The 24,081-nt window shown below is 42.0% G+C and overlaps 1 protein-coding gene and 1 long non-coding RNA gene across 46 annotated transcripts in view; one reads left to right on the forward strand and one right to left on the reverse strand.

The window, feature by feature from the left end:
• LOC130297737 (general transcription factor II-I repeat domain-containing protein 2-like) overlaps window positions 1-24,081 on the forward strand; it is a 1,987,867-nt gene that overhangs the window by 906,625 nt on the left and 1,057,161 nt on the right. The window contains exon 10 of one of the 45 annotated variants that reach the window (XM_056550583.1): window positions 12,518-12,701. The exons of the other annotated variants lie outside the window; for them this stretch is intronic. The gene's annotated coding sequence lies outside the window, so the exon portion shown is untranslated. Of the gene's footprint in view, window positions 1-12,517; window positions 12,702-24,081 lie in introns of those variants that run through there. 45 annotated transcript variants of the gene reach the window in all.
• Window positions 1-24,081, reverse strand: part of LOC130297743 (uncharacterized) — a 59,940-nt gene that overhangs the window by 6,159 nt on the left and 29,700 nt on the right. The gene's annotated exons all lie outside the window — the stretch shown is intronic.

The following is a 24,081-nucleotide window of genomic DNA, read 5'->3' on the forward strand; positions in this document are numbered from 1 at the left end:
TCCAGTGCGCATTGAAGGTGGGGAGTCGGCTCACCCAGCTCTCCTGCTTTATTAATATTCACTTTGTGTGCTGTATAGCAAGAAGCAGAGCACTTATAAAATCCCTCACATCCCCCATCCTCACCTCCCTCTCACGTCAGGGAAGTGGACTGGGAAGTGAATATTGAGGCAGGAGAGCTGGATGAGCCGTCTCCAGTGCGCACTGGAGTTCAATATGAACAACACAATGAAAGGACAGAACTCTGCACCCACTCCACCAAAAAGAGTAAGGGACCCTTTATTTTAAAGCTCTTCACCTGCACTATAACCCAGTTTATTAGGTTTAGTGCGGGTGAACAGCTGTCAGATTCTCTTTACCCAATATTAAACCTTTTTTTACCATTTCTAACCCATCATCTTCCCCTCCCCTGGAAACCCTGCAATAAAGGCCTCCCAGCAGGCTGCACCCTAGTCCGTTCTAAGTCTTTAGAAAAATTAAAACTCCACTGTGTGCAGCCTATAGATCAAATTTATAGTACAATGATTTATCAAATCAGTACACAAGGATTTCTTTAGTCACCCATCTCACCCTCATCTTCTGACAATGGGGTATACGCCAACAGCAATTTGCTATCGAAACACACATGACATTTACTGAAACCTCAGCCTTGGTTTACTGGTTTCTGCTCTCCTGCTTTCAATCTGTTTTTACAGACAAGCGAGCGCTCTGATTTTAGGTTTAATAACCAGGAGAAATTTGGAGTTGGCTCCCTCATGCTTATCTTGGCTGCACTTTGCTGTGCAGTAGACAGGCGGTTGGAGTTAATTGCACTAAATGGTGAGAACATTTTTTGACCCCCACAGACCCTGAATTGGTTAGATGTAAGGCAACAGCACCAGCTAGGAATCAAAAACATTAAATACTATGTCTTCTTATATTCTGGGATTTCAGTGTGAGGTTTCAGTTTCCTGGTGCCTTCTCTACCATTTGCATTGATATGAGGTGCCAAGATTGTCATTTATGTTAATGATTCCAATTGGAGAACATATATCATATTAACCTTAATGGACAGAGCTAAATTCTTGATTTATAAGATTTCTCCAGGATGGCAGAATTGCAGAAAAACTACACAACAATAGAGGTGCTCACACTTATTACTACTTATAATATTCCTTTGATTTAATATATCATATAGTATTATTATTCTCTCTTGAAACTTTGCCTTCACTAATCTCAGGGTTAGGCCATATGGCAGGGTATTGTGTGTTTTTGTCTATCATCTATGTATCCTTAAACCAATATTTGTGGGCACTAGTGATGTTGCTCTTCCAAATATTTGCTGGATTTGAAAGAAGTGATCTGGTTGCTGTGGGCACCTGCACAACTCTTCCTCTACACAGGTTTTGATAAATCTTCCCTATTCTTTAGAGAGGTACTTCACCCATATACATCGTATGCCGCCTCCTCCCACAGACATGAATTGTGGGGGCATACGATGTTTAGGAGTGAAGTACCTCTCTAAAGTATAGGGGAGATTTATCAGAACCTGTGTTGCTATGGGCAACTGCACTACTCTTCCTCTCAACAGGTTAGGAAAAAAAATCTACCTAATATGTCTTTTGAAAGTGACTTGTATTTACTGACATCTGCATTTTTACCCAAACCAAATTAAAGGAGTTCTCCATCCCTAGGCATCTTATCCCCTATCCTAAGAATAGGGGATAAGATGTCTGAACGCAAGGGTCCCGATGCTGGGAACCCTGCAATCTATCCTGCAGCACCATATATCATCTTGTGCATGGAGCGAAGTTCACAGCAGTCACGCCCCCACCCCCAATAGACTTGCATTGAGGGGGCGGGGCCGTTATGTCATGATCCTCCGGACCCTGTTTCGCCTGTCATCAGTCACTGAGCGAACTTCGCTCCGTGCACAAGATGACATGGGGTGATGCAGGAGAGATCGCGATCAGACATCTTATCCCCTATCCTTTGGATAGGGGATAAGATGACTAGGGCCAGAGTACCCCTTTAAGGTAGGCTGATGGGGTACTGAATTGCAATTTAGTATCCCACCAGTCTCTAGCTTTGGTTAGTGTAATGCAGGTTTCAGAAAACACTGAGTCACTCAAAAGTAAATTTCAAAAGACATACTTTAAAGAGGACCTGAGGTCTCCCCAAACATTATGACTTTTTAATGCCCTGAGTCTAGGGGTGTTCTTATTTTATCAATTCGATCACCCCATCTGACTGTCAGATCTTTCATTACAATACTGTGTGCTGATAATGCAATGAAAAAGTGTGCATCCAGCTGTTGCATAACTACAACTCCCAGCATGCACAGACTACCAAAGGGCATGCTGGGAATTATAGTGGTGTGTCTCCCCAGCTGTTGCAAAACTACAACTCTCAGCATGACCTTCGACTGTCAATGCATGCTGATTGTTGCAGTACTGCAACAGCTTGAGGCACATTGGTTGTGAAACAGAGTTTGTGTTCTAACTCAGTGTTTAGCAACCAGTGTGCCTCCAGCTGTAGCAAAAATGCTAGGAGTTCAGTTTTGCAACAGCTGGAGGCAAACTGGTTGCGAAACACTGAGTTAAGTAACAAACTCTCAGTGTTTCTCCAACCAATGTGCCTCCAGCTGTTGCATGACTACAACTCCCAGCATGTATGGTCTGTCACTGCATGCTGGGAGTTGTAGTTTTGCAACAGCTGGAGGTTTGCCCCCACCTCCCATGTGAATGTACAGGGTACATTCACATGGGCGGGTTTACAGCGAGTTTTCTGCTGCAAGTTTGAGATGCGGCAAATTTTCAGCCGCAGCTCAAACTCCCAGCGAGAAACTCACTGTAAACCCCCGCCCGTGTGAATGACCCCTAAAAACACTACACTACACAAAATAAAAAGTAAAACACTACATATACCCCTAAACAGTCCCCCCCCCCCCCCAATAAAAAAAAAAAAAACTTCTTGTACGGCACTATTTCCAAAACACAGCCTCCAGCTGTTGAAAAACAACAACTCCCAGTATTGCCGGACAGCCACTGACTGTCAGGGCATGCTGGGAGTTTTGCAGCAGCTGGAGACACCCTGTTTGGGAAACACTGCCGTAGGATATTTTTGTGGCAGATGCAAATCCCCAATTTAGGCCTCAAATGCCCATGGCGCTCTCTCTCGCTTTGGAGCCTTGTCGTATTTCAAGGCAACAGGTTTGGGAGACATATGGTGTTTTTCCGTTCTCGGGAGAAATTTTGTTACAATTTTTTTTTGGGGGGGGGGGGGGGGGGGGCTTTTTCTCCTTTCTCCCCTTATGAAAAGGTAAAGTTGGGGTCTACACCAGCATGTTATTAGAACACAAAGGACAAACAGTCTGGGGAGAAAGACTTACACTAACACCAATAATGTTACATGAAGTATATCATATATCTAGTGATACCCCAATAATTGGTACGGGCCGTATATGTATGAACTCTTATTTAAGATACAAAAAAACAAAAGGACAAAGCAGAGTCATTTTTAAAATGTTTTTTTGTTACATGCACTTTGCACCTTAATTACATGTAGCACTTTTATCCTCATTTGAGCCTTATATGTGCAATAAGTGCGCTGTAGCAATTACTATATGTGCAATAGGTGTGCAGTTATCACCTCCTCTTATGTTTACATGACTCTTACAGTCATTTTGGGATATACCATATATCCATAGATACATAATTTCCTTTACTATATGTGCAGAGTCGGTGATATCACCGTTTTGTTGTTGTATTCCTCTTCTCAATTTCTACGGAAATAATACATTTTGTGTTCTTTTTGTGGACACATTACCTGTTTTAAAAATGACTCCGCTTTGTTCTCTTGTTTTTGTGTACCAGCATGTTATTGTAAAAAAAAAAATGTTTACACTAACATGCTGGGTTTGCCCCATACTTTTCATTTTCACAAGAGGTAAAAGGAGAAAAAGACCCCCAAAATTTTCACAAGAGGTAAAAGGAGAAAAAGACCCCCAAAATTTACGGGAATACCCCATATGTGGACAAAAAATGCTCTGCAAGCTCACTACAAGGCTCAGGAGTGAGAGCACCATGTACATTTGAGGTGATTTGCACAGGGGTGGCTGATCATTACAGTGATTCTGACATAAACACACACACAAAAAAAAAGAGCGACATGTGACCACAATTTGGAAACTACACTCCTCACAGAATGTAACAAGGGCTATAGTGAGCTTTATCATTCCACAGGTGTTTGAAATATTTTCGTTAAAGTTGGACGTGAAAATGACATTTTTTTATTTTCACAAGGGGTAATAGGAAAAAAGCCCCCCAAAATTTGTAACACAATTTCTTCTGAGTAAATAAACTATATGTGGACATAAAGTGCTCTGCTGGCGCACTACAATGCTCAGAAGCGAAGGAGCGCCATTGGGCTTTTGGAGAGAGGATATGTCTGGCATTGAAGGCCATGTGCGTTTACAAAGATCCCATGGTGCCATAACAGTGCCATTACATAACATGTCATTTTTCATTTGCACAGCCCACTGTTCTAAAGATCTGTCAAACACCAGTGGGGTGTAAAGGCTCACTGCATGTGGGGGGTCCACTGTTCTGGCAACACAGGGGGCTTTGTAAACGCACATGGTCCCCGACTTCCATTCCAAACAAATTCTCTCTCCAAAAGCTCAATGGCACTCCTCTTCTGAGCATTGTAGTTCGCCCGCAGAGCACTTCACATCCACATATGAGGTATTTGCATACTCAGAAGAAATGGGGTAAAACATTTTGGGAGGCTTTTTCTCCTATTACCCCTTGTGAAAATGAAATATTTGGGGTAACACCAGCATTTTAGTGAAAAAAATCTAATTTTTCATTTTCAACTTCGTTCCAACTTTAGTGGAAATTTGTAAATCACCTGTGGGGTGTAGAATCTCACTGTACCCCTTGTTACTTTCCTTGAGTGGTGTTGTTTCCAAAATAGTGTGTCATGTGGTTCTTTTTTACTGTTCTGGCACCACAGGGGCTTCCTAAATGCGACATGCCCCCGAAAACCATTTCAGCTAAATTTGCTTTCCAAAAGTCAAATGTGACTCCTTCTCTTCTGAGCATCGTAGTTCACCAGCAGTGCACTCGACATCCACACATGGGGCATTTTCATACTCAGAAGAGATGGGGTTACAAATTTTTGGGGGCATTTTCTACTATTACCCCTTGTAAAAATGTAACATTTTGGGGAAAACCAGCATTTTTGTGGGAAAAAAAAAAACATTTACACATCCAACCTTAACAAAAAGTTGTCAAACACCTGTGGGGTGTTAAGGCTCACTATGCCCCTTGTTACCTTCCTTGAGGGGTGTTGTTTCCATAATAGTATGCCATGTGTTTGTTTGTTTTTTGCTTTTCTGGCACCATAGGGGCTTCCTAAATGTGACATGCCCCCCAAAAACCATTTCAGAAAAACTCACTCTCCAAAATCCCATTGTCGCTCCTTCTCTTCTAAGCCCTCTACTGCACCCGCTGAGCACTTTACATACACATAGGAGGTATTTCCTTACTCGAGAGAAATTGGGTTACAAATATTGGGGTGATTTCTCTCCTTTTACCCTTTGTAAAATTTCAAAAACTGGGTCTACAAGAACATGCGAGTGAAAAAAAGAAGTTTTTGAATTTTCTCCTTCACTTTGCTGCTATTCCTGTGAAACACCTAAAGGGTTAACACACTTACTGAATGTCATTTTGAATACTTGGAGGGGTGCAGTTTTTATAATGGGGTCATTTATGGGGTATTTCTAATATGAAGGCCCTTCAAATCCACTTCAAAACTGAACTGGTCCCTGAAAAATTCCGATTTTGAAAATGTTGTAAAAAGTTGGAAAATTGCTGCTGAATTTTGAAGCCCTCTGATGTTTTCCAAAAGTAAAAACATGTCATCTTTATGGTGCAAACATAAAGTAGACATATTGTGTATGTGAATCAATATATAATTTATTTGATGTGTCTATTTTCCTTACAAGCAGAAAGCTTCAAAGTTAGAAAAATGCAAAATTTTCTAATTTTTCATGAAATGTTTTAATTTTTCACCAAGAAATGATGCAAGTATCAGCGAAAACTTACCACTTTGTTAAAGGACTTGTCCGGTGCTCACTTTTCTTATTGTATCCGTTCCGGGCTGCAAAATAAAAGAAAACAAACTTTCTCTTACCTGCTTACGCTGCCCCGGTGCTCCGGTACAGGTGTTCGGTCCCCGGGCTGTATTCTTCTTACTTCCTGTTAGCCCGTCCCGTCAGTGACGTCCCGCCACGGCCAGTGATAGGCTGAAGCTCCGTGTGACGTGCCGGGCTAACAGGAAGTAAGAAGAATACAGCCCGGGGACCAAACGCCTGTACCGGAGCACCGGAGGAGCATAGGCAGGCAAGAGAAAGCTTATTTTCTTTTCTTTTTTTTTTGCATCCTGGAACGCATACAATAAGAAAAGTGAGCACCGGACATGTCCTTTAAAGTACAATATGTCAAGAAAAAAAAACTATCTCGGAATCAAATTCATAAGTAAAAGCATTCCAGAGTTATTAATGCTTAAAGTGACAGTGGTCGGATGTGCAAAAAATGCTCGGGTCCTGAAAATGGGCTGGGTTCTTAAGGGGTTAATGATCAAGAGCAAGGTCTTATTAACAGTGGGTTACCTCAGGGATCTTTGCTTGAATCCCTTTTGTTTAATACTTTTATTAGTGATATTGCAGAAGGTCTCAATAAGATGTAATGACCCAACCTAGTTTTGCCTGAAGGGTTAAACCTTTCTAGTCTTTGGCAAAGCTTGTGGTTGTTCTGGTGACACCCTGGCTCTTATCCAGCCTGTTTTTATCTGGCCAATAAGGTTTTACGTCCACATCCTGCTAGCTCTGGCTATTTAAGTTTAGACACTGGCTGTGCAAGAGCTTGTACTCTGTAACTAGCTATACCTTACATCTGATTTTGTGTTTTGGTTCTGTTACTCTGGTCAACATTTATCATTGTCTTTAGACTTTTTTTTGTCTACAGAAGGCGCAAAGAAGGCGCAAGCAGGGTTTATTTGCGCCTTTTTTGTGCCTTTTGGTTACACATTTCTGCTGATTTTGAGTTGCAATCCACAGATTTTGGCAATACACATGATATGGAAGAGTTTTATGAACTGCGCCTTTTTGTGAAAAGGCACAAAAAAGAAGCAAAGCCACTGAAAAGTCTCTAAAACTACACCAGCCCAGACTTAACTTAGTGTTGTATGTGAAGAGAGAAATTTCCGAAAATGTGGCCAGCATTTATCATTATAGGTGTAAGTGAAGCATTTTTCTACACCTCTTTTGTGTGCTGGTAATGTGTAGGAGCACCAGATTTATTAAATGGTCACAGAGGATTTGATAAATTTTGTGCAGGTCATATTTTCTGAAATTTCTCTCTTCACATACACCATAAAGCAAAGCTAAGTCTGAGCTGGTGTAGTTATAGAGACTTTTCAGTGGCTTTGTGCCTTCTTTGCGCCATTTAACAAAAAGGCACAGTTCATTAAACCCTTCCATATCATGTCTATTGCCAAAATCAGTGAATTGCAACTCAAAATCAGCAGAAATATGTAAACCAAAAGGCGCAAAAAAGGCGCAAATAAACCCTGCTTGCGCCTTTTTTGTGCCTTTTGTAGATACAAAAAAACAGTCTAAAGACAATGATAAATGTCGGTCAATATGTATCAAATGCTCTGTGACCATTTAATAAATTTGGTGCTCCTACACATTACCAACACACAAAAAAGGTGTAGAAAAATGCTTAACTTATATCTACAATGATAAATGCCGACCTATGGCTCTGATATTGGTTAACCCTTTGCTATTCGAATAAGTACTTCTGTTGTCCTCTTGGCTTTTTGATCTGGCTTGCTGACTGTGCAAGATAATGCATCTTAGGCTTTAAAAACCCAATGGCAGAATATAAAATATTTGATACAGTCCTAACCTCAGTATCTGAAAGGGATTTAGGAGGTAATCATTTCAGAAGACTTAAAGGTAGGTAGGCAATATAATGAAGCAGCAGGAGATGCTAGCAGAATGCTTTGGTGTATAGGGAGAGGTAGTAGCAGTAGAAAGAAGGAAGTGCTCAAGTGCTCATGGGTGTACAGAGATAGGTATTAGCAGTAGAAAGAGTACTCCTTGGTGTTTTGATTTGATTGCCATGAAATATGGGCATGCCTTTAGGTGGGACGTTATAGCCCCAGTAGGGCCATGAACTATGTGGATAAATACAATGAGGGAGATTTATCAAAATCTGTCAAGAGAAATAGTTGCTGAGTTGCCCATAGCAACCAATCAGATCACTTCTTTCAACTTTGAAAAGGTCTCTGAAAAATGAAAGAAGCAATCTGATTGGTTGCTATGGGCAACTTGGCAACTTTTCCTCTCGACAGGTTTTGATAAATCTCCCCAAATTTGTGTAGAACAGTACAAAATATGTTGGCACTGCACAAAAAATTGATGAACATGCAGGCAGCAGGGTAAGAGGCAATGTTATGCCTCATTGGCACAGCACCTCTATTGATGTAGAAAAACACTGCAGCACTTGCTATGGTTCAACCCAGTTGGCATTGAGGGGCCAAATAAAAGTGAGTGGTTGCTACTATGCTCTATCTGTGGCCATTTTACCTGCCCTCAAATTACCTTAAAGGGGTATTCCGGTGGAAAAAAAATTTTCTTTAAATTAACTGGTGCCAGAAAGTTAAACAGATTTCTAAATTACTTCTATTAAAAAATCTTAATCCTTTCAGTACTTTTTAGCAGCTGTTTGCTGCAGCTTTTTTTATGTTGTCCACAGTGCTCTCTGCTGACACCTGATGCCGGTGGCGTCGCAAGAGATCAGGCCGTGCCCCCCCCCCCTTGTGCCCCCCCAATTTAAAATAAATAGGGATGTCCCGATACTAGTATCGGGGCCAGGGCAGACTGACCGGCTGGGTAAAGGGCCTGCTGCAGCTGGTGAGGATATCCCTACGCTGCTCCTTGTCTGCGTATCATTAGCAGAGACAGGCAGAGCAGGGATGAAGAGGACCTCATTGATGGCTCCGCCCCCAGCACTGGAGAGGATGGGAGCCGAGAGCTGACAGGCCTCCACAGGACACAGCAGAGCGGCCGCTTCATGTGAGGTGAGTGATGTCCCTGTGTCCTGCCTCTCCCCTCTGATCAGCAGTATAACCCGGGGCTGAGTAATGTGTATGGTAGCAGTCCAGAGGGGTCACTTTCCCTCCTCCAGTGTCCACAGGTCACCAACAGGTCAAATTATATTATTTTTAGTAAATCGTGGTAAAACCGCATAATTTTTGCAGCAATTTTTCCATAAATTGTTCTGGTAATGTGACCTGTTGGTGACCTGTGGACACTGGAGGAGGGAAAGTGACCCCTCTTGAAGGACAACATGTGAACAAACTGCTAGTTTATCATTAATCCCTCAATGGTACATTCACATGTACAGGATCTGCTGCATATTTTTGCTGCATATTTTGTGCAGCTGATTTTGCAACCCATTAGCTTCAATAGGTAGCAAAATCAGCTGCACAAAATATACAGCAGATCCTGTACGTGTGAACGTACCCTAAGGGCTCATTCAGGGGTGTATTTTACGCTGCAGATCCACCGACAATGGACTCTACAGTGCTGCCTCCATCTGTGCCTGCTCCGCCGCTACGAGCAGACACGCTTTTGATGTGTATACTCGCGCACATTATGGCCGCTCCTCCTGCTTCCTGAGCTAGGCCGAGAGCAGCCGCGATGTGTGCGAGTATACACATCAAAGCGTGTCTGCTCGTAGCGGCGGATTTGAGCAGGCACAGATGGAGGCAGCACTTTAGGGTCCATTGTCGAGGGATCCGCAGCGTAAAATATGCTGGGGATCCATCCGTGTAAATGTGACCTAAGGACACAAGGCGTACATGTACGCACAGTGCCTGCTCCCACTGTGTTGTATAAATTATTAGCTAGAACCCTCTGCTAATGCCAGACATCACTTATCAGGCTGATGTCCGACATTAACCCTTTATATGCCACTATCAAAGTTGATGGTAGTGTCCAAAAGTTTTAACGCCTTAAGGACATTTTTCCGTTTTTGCACTTTTGTTTTTTCCTCCTCACCTTTTAAAAATCATAACCCTTTCAATTTTGCACCTAAAAAATCCATACGATGGCTTATTTTTTGCGCCACCAATACTACTTTATAATGACATCAGTCATTTACCCAAAAATCTACGGAAAAAACGAAAAAAAAAAATCATTGTGCAACAAGAATATATGAAGATTTTAAATTTTATTTTTTTAATTAAACATGTTCTGCACAGTGCGTCTGTGTATGTGTGTATATATATACACGCACACATGTTTTAAAATTGCCCCCCCCCCACTTTTGTCACTGGCCCCCCATGTGCCCCCCTAAATATGAATGCTGGAGATGCCACTGCCTGATGCCCGTATCAGGAACTGTCCAGAGCAGGAGAAAATCCCCATAGCAAACCTATGCTACTCTGGACAGTTCCTGGCACGAACAGAGATGTCAGCAGAGAGCACTGTGGACAACACAAAAAAGAAATTTAACCCCTTAAGGACACATGACGTACTGGAACGTCATGTGTCCACTCCCGATCTATAACGCGGGGCCACGGCGTGGCCCCGCGTCATAGCGGGTCGGGCCCGGCCTCTAACAACGGCCGGGACCCGTGGCTAATAGCGCGCGGCATTGATCGCTGTGCCGCGCGCTATTAACCCTTTAGACGCGGCGTTCAAAGTTGAACGCCGCGTCTAAAGTGAAACCGAAAGCATCCCGGCTAGCTCAGTGGGCTGTTCGGGATAGCCGCGGTGAAATCGCGGCATCCCGAACAGCTGACAGGACAGCGGGAGGGCCCCTACCTGCCTCCTCGCTGTCCGATCGCCGAATGACTGCTCAGTGCCTGAGATCCAGGCATGAGCAGTCATGCGGCAGAATCGTTGATCACTGGTTTCTTATGAGAAACCAGTGATCAATGATGAAGATCAGTGTGTGCAGTGTTATAGGTCCCTATGGGACCTATAACACTGCAAAAAAAAAGTGAAAAAAAAAAGTGAATAAAGATCATTTAACTCCTCCCCTATTAAAAGTTTGAATCACCCCCCTTTTCCAATAAAAAAAAAAACACAGTGTAAATAAAAATAAAAATAAACATATGTGGTATCACCGCGTGCGGAAATGTCCGAATTATAAAAATATATCATTAATTAAACCGCTCGGTCAATGGCGTGCGCGCAAAAAAATTCCAAAGTCCAAAATAGTGCATTTTTGGTCACTTTTTATATCATTTAAAAATGAATAAAAAGTGATCAATAAGTCCTATCAATGCAAAAATGGTACCGTTAAAAACTTCAGATCACGGCGCAAAAAATGAGCCCTCATACCGCCCCATACACGGAAAAATAAAAAAGTTATAGGGGTCAGAAGATGACAATTTTAAACGTATTAATTTTCCTGCATGTAGTTATGATTTTTTCCAGAAGTCCGACAAAATCAAACCTATATAAGTAGGGTATCATTTTAATCGTATGGACCTACAGAATACATATCAGGTGTCATTTTTACCGAAAAATGTACTACGTAGAAACGGAAGCCCCCAAAAGTTACAAAACAGCGTTTTTTTTTTCAATTTTGTCGCACAATGATTTTTTTTCCCGCTTCACCATAGATTTTTGGGCAAAATGACTGACGTCATTACAAAGTAGAATTGGTGGCGCAAAAAATAAGCCATCATATGGATTTTTAGGTGTAAATTTGAAAGAGTTATGATTTTTTAAAGGCAAGGAGCAAAAAACGAAAATGCAAAAACGGAAAAACCTCCGGTCCTTAAGGGGTTAAAAAGTAAAGAATTTCCTCTGTAGCATACAGCTGCAAAAAAGTACTAAAAGGATTAAGATTTTTTTAATAGAAGTAATTTACAAATCTGTTTAACTTTCTGTCACCAGGTCATTAAAAAAAAAGTTTTCCACCGGAGTACCACTTTAAGGGAAGTAACAAGAGCATAATTTTTAAGGATAAGAGTAAGAGCTGACTGTTTGTCTCTGTGGTGTAGAGTGCTAATCCACCCCCTTGGGACAATCATATCTATCCAGGTGATGTGCAGAGGGGGGTTGTGGGTAAATTCTTTTGCGAGAAGATGGTGTGATGCCAGTGGGATTCATGAACATAGTCACGTACAGAAAAGTCTTTGTGCCAAGATGAATTTCATGTTTAATTTGTACCCTTGATTCTCTAAATACAAAAACCTCACACATTATCACTTACAAAGTGAAACAGTTCACAGAGATCTGAACATCTCTTGCAGCATCTGAACACTGACACAGAGGCAAAGCATCTGGGCTCTCATGCAACATTTGTAGCGGAGGGCCCCACCTACCTTATTTTATTTATAATACTGGTGTGTATTGTAGTAGAGAGGCCAGGTACGACTTCTACCTCTGTCTCACTTATAGCTATACTGTAATTACAGTAAACATATCTACATTTTACCTGATTTCAGACTATCCCTTAGGCCCCTTCCATTTCTTAGGAGACCCCATGGAAAATTGTAGAAGTGCTCTCCAAACATATTTGCCTTCCAGCCATCAAACTCTTGATCAGACAAAAGCTGTACAGTGAAAAGAAAAGTATGCTTTGCTGTCTGAGGGATGGCTCTGTGTAAGTATACGTGCACACACAGGATCTTTAGTCCATATCTTGAGCCTAAATAAATAAAAATACATTTTTCAGGCAAAAATTGCTGAAAATCCAGCCCTTTTGTCATTTGGTACATTTTACTTTTATTTTATGTTTGTTTTCTGCTATAGCAAATGCTCTTATGGAATTTGCAAGCCAGGCATTGTTGGGGCATGTATGCCAAAAGTGTAATAATATAAAAAGAAAAAAAAATAGATGTTTATTGGTGGAATATGGCTTAAACAGGAAAGTTAAACAGATTTGTAAATTACTTCTATGAAAAAAAAAAATCTTTATCCTTCCAATAATTATCAGCTGCTGAAGTTGAGTTGTTCTTTTCTGTCTGGCAACAGTGCTCTCTGCTGACATCTCTGCTTGTCTCGGGAACTGCACCAAGTAGAAAAGGTTTGCTATGGGGATTTGCTTCTACTCTGGACAGTTCCCGAGACACGTGTCATCAGAAAGCACTTAGACAGAAAAGAACAACTCAACTTCAGTAGCTCATAAGTACTGAAAGGATTAGATTTTTTAATAGAAGTAATTTACAAATCTGTTTAACTTTCTGGAGCTAATTGATATATAATAAAAAGTTATTTTTCCTGGATAACCCCTTTAATAGTAACACTATAGAACTTAGACTAATCATTATAAACCTAATCTGTATTTTATTATTTTCTGCCAGACTGTTCATTACATTAATTTCATTGAAAAGAATGGAAAGGGTCTATCTATCCACTTTTTATGGACTATGTATGGGTTGGCATCTGGGCCTTCCTTGCCAGTTATTTCAGGGAGACAAAAAAGATAGAATAACTATAGGGATAACCTAAGATAGAATGGAGGGGTATAGAAGGGAAGTATGATTACATGCATACTACAAATCCCTAAAACATTTTTATCACATGAATTGTTCCCTTAAAGGAATACTCTGGTGAAAAAAAATATTTTCAAGTCAACTGGTGCCAGAAAATTATACAGATTTCTAAATTACTTCCATTTAAACATCTTAATCCTTCCAGTACTACTTAGCTGCTGTATGCTCCAGAGGAAGTTGTGTAGTTCTTTTCAGTCTGACCTTTTCTGGTCTGGATAGTTCCTGAAACGAACAGAGGTTGCATTAGAGAGCACTATGGTCAGACTGGAAAGAACTACACAACTTCATCTGGAGCATACAGCAGCTGATAAGTACTGGAAGGATTAAGATTTTTAAACAGAAGTAATTTACAAATCTGTATAACTTTCTGGCACCAGTTGATTTGAAAACATTTTCAGTGGAGTACCCGTTTGAGGATCTCACAATAGGATCTCACAAAATAGGATCTCACAAAAGTACAGCTTTGCCTGCAAATTCTACAATATTTGAAAGACTGCCATATACAAGTCCCTGAGGCTACTCTGCTCTTTTATTGGGTTAATTCCATTTGTGGGGAGCATGGTTTATATCATAATATATTTAGGTATAGCCTAAGCAACAGCTGGTAAAATTGTAGGGGGGGGGGGGGAGAGGGAGTGTATCACTGAGGCTTCTTACCTCACTTGCAGACATAAGACTGGAGTTTGGGTTCGGGTTTTGACAGTGACTGAAGGTTCTGGACATAAAGTCACTCTCATACTGCTGGTGTGCGGTTCTAGTGTGTGTGTGTTGGAGTCCTGAACCTGATCTTACAGCTGTGTGAGCACTGCCAGAGAGCAGCAGAAGCAAGACCAATTTGTCTCTGTTCTGTTGAATACTGATAGGCTACTTTCACATTATGAAAGTGGCTCCATCACTAACCGACGTGAAGGCTCTTTTTTTTTTTCTCACTTTGACCGCACTTAACATCCATTATTGTAACGGAGCCTAGCGGGAGTCATAACGGGCTAAGAGGATCATATTCACTTGAATGAGATTCCTCTAATGTCCGTTATAACTCCCGTTATTGCGGCCGAAGATAGTGGGAGAAAAACAAGGCACATGCACAAATTTTCTCCCGCTATCTTCCTAACGGACGTCACCTGCCGGGCACAAATGGTAGTGTGAAAGGAGCCATACACTGTATCAAAAATAATTACTTTTTCGACTGAACCCATATTTTGGGTGAGAAGCTCAGATGTTTATGTTTATGTAAAGAACCTGATGTCAAGGACATTTCAGTTTATTTTATATTGCATGCAGCAACCAGAATTTAATGCTATATGTTCATAATTACAATAAGGACTAATGAACTTTGACACCTGTCTGTTTGGGTCTGTTTGCTTGCTGACAAGACTGTCTGAAGGATCCTGTTCTATAATACATCCCCCTATGATCACCAAGGGTGGCCTTATGCCTTAAAAAGTTGATTTGCACATCTCCAGCTATTTGTAGCACAGATGTGATCTTGCTTACCTTTCACACTCGGTTACTGCCCAGTACCATTAATGTCAACATGCTATAGCTGGGCTCGGTTTAAGGTGAAACGGATTGGACTCACGTGTGAACCAACATGACCTGTCCACATCTGGCAAATTGGAGACACAAGTTTGACTTGTGGCCAATAAAGGCTTTCACTCCAGCTTTGAGTTCCATGCATGACCTAGCAAAGTAAAGGTTTGGCACTAACCTGCAGTAATTTAGTAACATGAGAATCTGACTATGTGAAGAGGAATATGTCTGCAAGTCTTCAGGACGATAACAGCATCATTGGATCAGGATTATTGTTTTTTGTACTTATGGCTTTATCAGTATTTGTTATTTGATGGAGTCTGGAGTTATTGATATGTAGAATATTACTATAAAAGCTGGCAGTCTTTACCAGTTCAAGCATTTTTGTCCTTTGTTACCAACAGAGACAATTTTATACCATATTATACTTTTATATTAATTGTTGTTGATAAGTATGTAAAGTTTTATAGCTTTCTCAATTCTTTTAACACAATCATATTTTGCTGTGTTTCACAGTCATCAGTCACATTGGTCCCTGTCCCCAGTTAGATTTAATCTAATTTATGCCTCAGGTGAACACAAACTGTAGTTTGTTTAGAAGAAAGACAATTTACTTATTAGTATAATAGGTCAGAAACCAGAATACCCAGAGGATACTCCCTTTCCCTGATTCAGCTAAACCATCCATGCACAGCATTCCCCATCATACCATTCCCTTACCTTATGATGGTTTTATTTTTGTTGGAACCTAAGGAAGAACACTAGCCTGAAACATTGCTATTTTCTAAAAAAAAAAAAAAAAAAAAAAATATTTTGCAAAGTAATGTCTTTTAAGGGACATTTAAAAGCTATTTATAAAAAAATAGAAGCAATTTTGTTTAGTTTTGTTTCCACAGTCTCTGAAGTGTCCTGCTATCAGTGTTGTCTGTGCAGTCAGAGATTCCATCTTTAGCCCTTATCTTGCCAATTTGGAAGATGATATATGACCAGAATAAAAGAAAACTTTGATGTGGTCAGAAATCAACTTAAAAGATCCTTCAATAGAGAAGGGCTAATAACTAGTGTTGCTTGCGAATATTCGCAAAGCGAATAGTGAATATAGCACTATATATTCGTAATTACGAATATTCGTTTATTTTTTTTATTTTTTTTTTTCACAGTACACATCACAGTGATCATCCCTCTCTGCTTCCAGCTTGTGTGGTTGTAAAGAAGGCTCTAATACTACTGTGTGGGACTGGCGTGCGAATTTTCGCATATGCGAAAATTAACATATGCTAATTTTCGCACATGCGAATATTTGGCTATGCGAATTTTCGCGTATGCGAAAATAAAGCGAGGATATTACGAATATGACGAATATTCGCGAATATATGACGAATATTCGTCCATATATTCGCGAATATTCGCGAATTCGAATATGGCCTATGCTGCTCAACACTACTAATAACAAATATGTCACAGCCTCTGATGGGCTTCACAGATGCAGGACACTATTTTTTATAACATTTTTCATAAAATGTGTTTTTGTTCCATAAAAAAGTACAAACATAGAACAAAAAATGCATTCAAAAGGTGTCTATGGACTTTAAAGTAATATATTGATATGTCAGATATATAAACATATAAAACATTGTAATTCATACCATAAATTGAAGTAAAATGCAGTATAGGCTAATTTTATTCAATTTAAAAATAGGCCTAACAAAAATAACCACAGATCTGTAATAATGTGGATGACACATTCCCTGGTACACGCATTATTGCGCTTACCACATTATAATATATTACCGATTCATTTTCTGGCTCACTGTAACTGTTAATTTGTTGCCAAAACATTGGTTTACCACTCTCCCCTCTGAGTAGACCCCAGTTTCTGGGAAGACCTAGCTAGTAATGCAGAGCCAAATCTTTGGCTTACCACTCTTCTGTACACTTCTTGTAAGGATTTCTAGGAATGAGGATGATCATTTAGAACCGCGAGGAATGACATGATATACAGTAATGGCCGTAAATGTTGGCACCCCTAAAATTTTTCAAGAAAATTAAGTATTTCTCACTGAAAATTATTACAGTAACACATGTTTTGCTATACACCTGTTTATTCTCTTTGTGTGTATTGGAACTAAACCAAAAAAGGGTGCAAAAAAAGCAAATTGGACATAATGTCACACCAAAATCCAAAAATGGGCTGGACAAAATTATTAGCACCCATAGCTTAATATTTGGTTGCACGTCCTTTGGAAAAAAATTACTGAAATCAGTCACTTCCTATATAACCATCAATAAGCTTCTTACACCTCTCAGCCGGAATGTTGGACCACTCTTCCTTTACAAACTACTCCATTTCTCTCTTATTGGAAGGGTGCCTTTTCCCAACAGCAATTTTAAGATATCTCCACAGGTGTTCCATGGGATTTAGAACACCTGTGGGAACATCCCAGGTTTCTGACACTGGGCTGTACAGTGCGACCCAAAATCTGTTGGTAATCCTCAGATTTCATGATGCCTTGCACACATTCAAGGCACCCAGTGCCAGAGGCAGCAAAACAACCCCAAAATATAATTGAACCTGTAGGCACTGTGTTCTTTTCTTTGTAGGCCTCATTCTGTCTTTGGTAAACAGTGGAATGATGTGCTTCACCAAAAAGCTCTATCCTAGTCTCATCTGTCCACAAGACGTTTTCCCAGAAGGATTTTGGCAAAATGTAGTCTTGCTTTTTTATGTCTCTGTGCCAGCAGTGGAGTCCTCCTGGGTCTCCTGCCATAGTGTTTCATTTCATTTAAATGTCGATGGATAGTTCACGCTGACACTGATGCTCCCTGAGCCTGCATGACAGCTTGAATATCTTTGAAACTTGTTTGGGGCTGCTTATCCATCATCTGAACTATCCTGCGTTGACACCTTTCATCAATTTTTCTCTTCTGTCCACACCCAGGGAGATTAGCTATAGTGCCATGGGTTGCAAACTTCTTGATAGTGTTGCGCACTGTGGACAACCATTTGGTTCCCCAGTTTTTGCTCTCCAGTACTATGCTGTAGCACAAGGCTCACTTCATGTCTCACTTCCTCTCAACAGATACAATATCTCACATAACTGAGTACAATCCTCACAATTTTTATGTTATCATGTGACACTAAAAAAATTACATTCTGCTATGTAGTGAGTGCACAGCCTGTATGACAGTGTTTACTGTTGCTGTCCCTTCAAAATAACTCAACACATAGCCATTAATGTTTAAACCTTGGCAACGAAAGTGAGTACAAGTGGAAAGGTCCAAATTTGGCCCAAAGTGTCAATATTTTGCTTGGCACCCATAATTTTCCAGTACTGCCTTAACCCCTTAACCCCGTTTTTCTGTTTTTGATTTTTTATTTTTATCCTCATCACCTTCTAAAAATCATAACGCTTTCAATTTATTGTAATTAGATTTTGTTTTGATTTTTCCCGGGTCCCTTCCAACCATATGATGGCTTATTTTTTGCACCACCAATTCTATTTTGCAGTGACATTAGTAATTTTACCAAAAAATCCATGGCGAAACGGAAAAAAAATTCATTGTGCGACAAAATTGAAGAAAAAATGTCATTTTGCAACTTTTGAGGGCTTCCGTTTCTACGCAGTGCATTTTTCGGTAAAAATGACACCTTATCTTTATTCTGTAGATCCATACGGGTTAAAATGATAACCTACTTATATAGGTTTGATTTTGTCGTACTTCTGAAAAAAATCATAACTACATGCAGGAACATGTATACTGTAACGCCGAGCGCTCTGGGCCCCGCTACCCCTTCGGAGCGCTCGTGGCGTTACTTCTCTGCTTGCAGTGCTCCGGTCTGCGAGTCTGACCGGGAGCGCTGCTCTATGTCCCTCGGCGGGACGTGCCCGCCCACGGGTCGCATTCTGTGTCTCTTACCGGCCCCGTCCTTCTGCTCAGTCCCGGCGCGCGCAGCCCCGCTCTCTAGGGCGCGTGCGCGCGCCGGGTCTCTCAGATTTAAAGGGCCAGTGCACCATTAATTGGTGCCTGGCCCAATTAGTTCCTAAGCACTTCCACTCTATAAAAACCCACTTTCCCTTCCTGTCCCTGCCGGATCTTGTTGCCTTGTGCCCTGAGAAACCGTGTCTCTGTGTTCCATTGCCTGTGTATCCAGACCTCTGCCGTTGCCCCAGACTACGAACCCTTACTGCTGCTTGCCCAGACCTTCTGCCACGTCCGACCTTGCTCTTGCCTTGCCCTTGTGTACCGCGCCTGTCTCAGCTGTCAGTGAGGTTGAGTCGCTATCGGGTGGAACGACCTGAGGGTTACCTGCCGCTGCAAGTCCATCCCGCTTTGCGGCGGGCTCTAGTGAAAACCAGTAACCCCTTAGATTCCGTTCCCCTGGTCCGGCCCACGCCATCTCCTCACTGACACAGAGGTTCCACCACCCGTGTCCTCTCCACATACCAGTCCGGATCCTGACATATACGTTAAAAATTCTCATCTTCTGACCCCTATAACTTTTTTATTTTTCCACATACGGGGCCGGTATGAGGGCTCATACAGGTACGCCCTGCGTCCTTAAGAGGTTAAAGGGTTACTCCGGTGGAAAACATATCAACTGGTTCCAGAAAGTAAAACAGATTTGTAAATTACTTCTATTCAAATTAATCTTTTATTAATCTTCCCAATAGTTATCAGCTGCTGTATATGCAGAAGTTGTGTTGTTCTTTTCTGTCTGACCCCAGTACTCTTTGCTGACACCTCTGTCTGTGTCAGGAACTGTTCCCGGGTAATACATCCCTATGGCAAACCTCTGCTGCTCCGGACAGTTCCTGACATGGACATAGGTGTCAACAGAGAGCACTGTGGTCAGACTGAAAATAACTAGTCAACTTCCTCTGGAGGAAACAGCAGTGGATAAGTACTGGAAGTGTTAAGATTTTTTAATAGAAATAATTTACAAATCTGTTTAACTTTCTGGCACCAGTTGATTAGGGAAAAAAATAGTTTTCCACCCCTTTAAGCCTATTGATCATGGAGTTCCCCAGAGCTTCACAGGTTCCCACTGGAGTCCTCTTCTACACCTCCTCAATGACATCACTGCGCTGATGTTAGAGACTTTGTGCTCCACCATCTTCCATTTGAGATTGTCCCGCAGATGCTCAATAGGGTTTAGATTTGGAGACATGCTTGGCCAGTCCATCACCTTTACTCTTAGCTTGTTTAGCAAGGCAGAAGTGACCTTGGAGGTGTGTTTGAGGTCGTTTTTTATGTTTGAATATTGCCCTGCCGTTCAGTCTACAAAGGGAAGGGATCAAGCTCTGCTTCGGTATGTAACAGTACATCTTGACCTTCATTGTTCCCTCAATTAACCGTAGTTTCCCAGTGCCAGCAGAACTCATGCAGCCCCAAACCATGAAACTCCTACCACCATTCTTGACTGTAGGCATGACACACTTGTCTCTGTACTCCTCACCATGTTACCCTCACACTTGATACCATCTGAACCAAATAAGTTTATTTTGGTCTCATCAGACCACAGGACATGGTTCCAGTAATTCATGTCTTTATTTTACTTGTCTTCAGCAAATTGCGAGCTTTCTTGTGCATCATCTTTAGAAGAGGCTTCCTTCTGGGATGACAGATATGTAGACCAATTTGATGCAGTATGCAATGTATGGTCTGAACTAGGGATCGACCGATTATCGGTATGGCCGATATTATCGGCCGATAATCACGATTTTGGGCATTATCGGTATCGGCAATTACCTTGCCGATAAGCCGATAATGCCCCGCCCCCCGCACCGCCCCCACCGCACCGCCGAACCCCCCCCCCCCCCCCCGACCCACCGCACCGCGTCGCACCCCCCACCGTAGTGCTGGGCGGTATACCGATATGGATTTTTGCCCATACCGCTATACTGGTCGGGCCCCTCCCCAACCCTCCGAGTCAATAAAAAAAATTTAACTTACCCGTAATGGGAGTGGTCCGGGCCATCCTTCCTTCCTGTAGTGTCCGGCCGCATTCTGGGTGGAGGGTGAACCGGTCTGGGCTGTCCTTCTCTTCTCCACTTCGGGCAGGCTCCGGCCTAGTACGCTGCATAGACGCCGCTACGCCGTGACGTCAGGTGCGTCGCTGCGCAACGGCGTCACTGCGTAGCGGCGTCTATGCAGCGTACTAGGCCGGCACCTGCCCGGAGTGGAGAAGAGGACCCCCGGAGAAGGACAGCCCGGACCGGTTCACCCTCCACCCGGAATGCCGCCGGACACTACAGGAAGGAAGGATGGCCCGGACCACCCTGACAGGTAGGGGGAGAGAAGCGGCCTATGGCCCCGCAAAAGCCACTGCGGGCGCTTTAAATCAATGATCTGCAGCGGTGTCGAGGGGGGATAAATAGCCGATAACTTATACCGGAATATCGGTATAAGTTATCGGCTATCGGCCCTAACCTCCACCGATTATCGGTATCGGCCCTAAAAAAAACGATATCAGTCGATCCCTAGTCTGAACATTGACAGGCTAACCACCACCCCTTCAGCCTCTGTGGGAACATTTTTATGTCTATTTTCCAAAGACAACCTCTTTATATTACGCTGAGCATGTACACTCAACTTTCTTGGTCGACCATGGCGAAGCCTCTTCTGAGTGGAACCTGAAAACTGCTGTATGGTCTTGCCCATGTGGTGTCCCGGTACTGTATTTCATACTGTACCTTGTGTGCTGGGTCCCCAAAGTCAGAGTTCCTTGGTACCGTTGGGGTCCGCTTGCTGAGATAATCTCTAGTCACCTCTTTGTTCTTTAATTTTATGTGTTACATGTATATAATTAGTGTAATGTATTGATCTATATAGTGTCTGCAGGACTTTAGGTCACATGACTAATGTTTCTACTGTGATGGTATGCTAAAGGACCTTCCAGGTCATGTGAGTAGTCACATGTTCTACCATAATCCTTTGTGTAAAGGACTGACAGTTGGGATGAACCAATCAGCTCAAGGCCAGCCCCTACCCATATAAGGGAGCTGCCAGCCAATCCTCGCTCTCTTGCTCCTAAGCTGCAAAGCAAGCAGCATCTCTTGGGTTCCGGACTAGCAAAGAGAGGAGATCCGTGCGACTTACCAGACAAAACTAGGCCTGAAGCCTAACAATCTCACAATTTACTAATCGTGAGTTACTAAATCAAATCCCCGCTAAAGCTTGCGTGACTGCTGGACCTAAAACCAATCCCATAAATCCAGCGGAACAGTGTAAATCAATCTCCAGAGCTTATACTCACAAGGTCCCAACCAATTGTCAGGATCCTCATAGACTGTACATATGTAAAGACTGTTCCTGTTTTACTTCTGCATAAAATCTGCACTAAAGTTTCCTACAGTTTTCAGAATTTCCGGTTGTGGACAATCATTTATTCCTCCCTATCGCTCTTGGGACGGGTGGCGATAGGACAAGTATATATTGAGGAGCCCTACCCTGACATCACGACAGTTAAGGGTTAATCCAGCAACCTTTCATCACTGCACAGCTACACCCCATATACCCTATACCCCCACAAGCTTACCACACACACTATGCTGCAACTCAGTCTAGGATCTTGCCAATCTTCTCACAGCCTAGGCCATCATTATGCAGAGCAACCGTTGAACTTCCATTGACCAGTATTAAAGAGTGTGAGAGCGATAACACGAAATTTAAGCTCCCTATTCACATCGGGGACCTTGTAACACTAACAAGTCACATGACACTGGGGAAAAAATTGGGCCCAAAGTCTCCATCCTGGAAAACCAGTCTTCACCTATTGCAACTGCCTTTCCGGGGTCCTAATAATGGTTTCCCATATTCTGATGCCCCAGGACTTGTAGGGTATGATAGGAAGATCAACCAGTAAGGCTATGTTCACACCATGGAATTTCCATGCGGAATTCCCCATTGGAATTCTGCACTGAAATTCCGCTAAAGCAGAGTCCCATTAAATTGAACTGGATTCTGCTGCGCTGTGCACACTGCAGAAATTCCGTGCCAGATGTTTCATTCTTTTGTGGACTCCACATGGAATGCATATCTGTCTGAGACATCTATGTCATATTATGCCGGTGCCTGCAGTCTCCGGAATACCCGCACATAGATTTTCTGTGCAGACATTCCGACATTTGAGCATAGCCTAATTGTGCGAGAAATAAATACAGGCTTGTATTAAAGTAAAAGATACATGTTAACTAATCACCTGGATGATTTCAGCAGATAGAACTAGTAGCACTTGTAAAATGGGTAAGCAACTACTCACCAACCAAACAGGACAGAGAGCACAAACACTCTGGATGTTACCAGCAGCTGCACAGAGGTAAATGGTTTATTAAATAACTATGGGAAGGCACAAGCACACCAACAGCCAGATAAAACCAAAATCCGGCATGGATCCATCCCTCTCTCAAGAGAAAAAAACAAAGCTCCTGCCAGCAACTATTGGGTGTCATCCCACCATGCATAACAGTTTTATAGAGGTTCTTTATCCTAATATATTTCTACAAAAATCGGAATAATACAACTGACTTAAGCCTGTTTTGTATTCTGCCAAGCCATTTTGCTCAAAGCTAATAACTAAAGTAAATCGAGACAATTTGTTTGTTAGGAGTATTAGGTGTTATGGAATAATAATTCATTAGGTGTTGTGTAAGAATAATGAATACCTGACTACAAAACTAGCCTTTACCATTGGAGTAATCCTAAACGTCCATTGTATGGGAAGCTCAGTGCCATAGCACTTGGACGTTTACAGCCCTTCTCTAAGTGCATCTGGGGCTGAAAGTGCTAAGTCAGGGCTTTGCAATGAGCACCCTCTGGGGTCCAGTATTACATGTGTTCGCTTGATTTGCAGAGAGCAATGAGCAAATAAACAGTCCAATACATAAACAGGTTCCTGGCTTAATCATGTCAGCAGCTGGTCTGCAACAGCCCAAGGAGCAAGACACATAATCACCAGTGCGTCTGTTTGGAATTCCGCTAGT

This window comes from Hyla sarda, chromosome 13 (assembly GCF_029499605.1).
Source record: "Hyla sarda isolate aHylSar1 chromosome 13, aHylSar1.hap1, whole genome shotgun sequence".
NCBI classification, from domain to species: Eukaryota; Metazoa; Chordata; class Amphibia; order Anura; family Hylidae; genus Hyla; species Hyla sarda.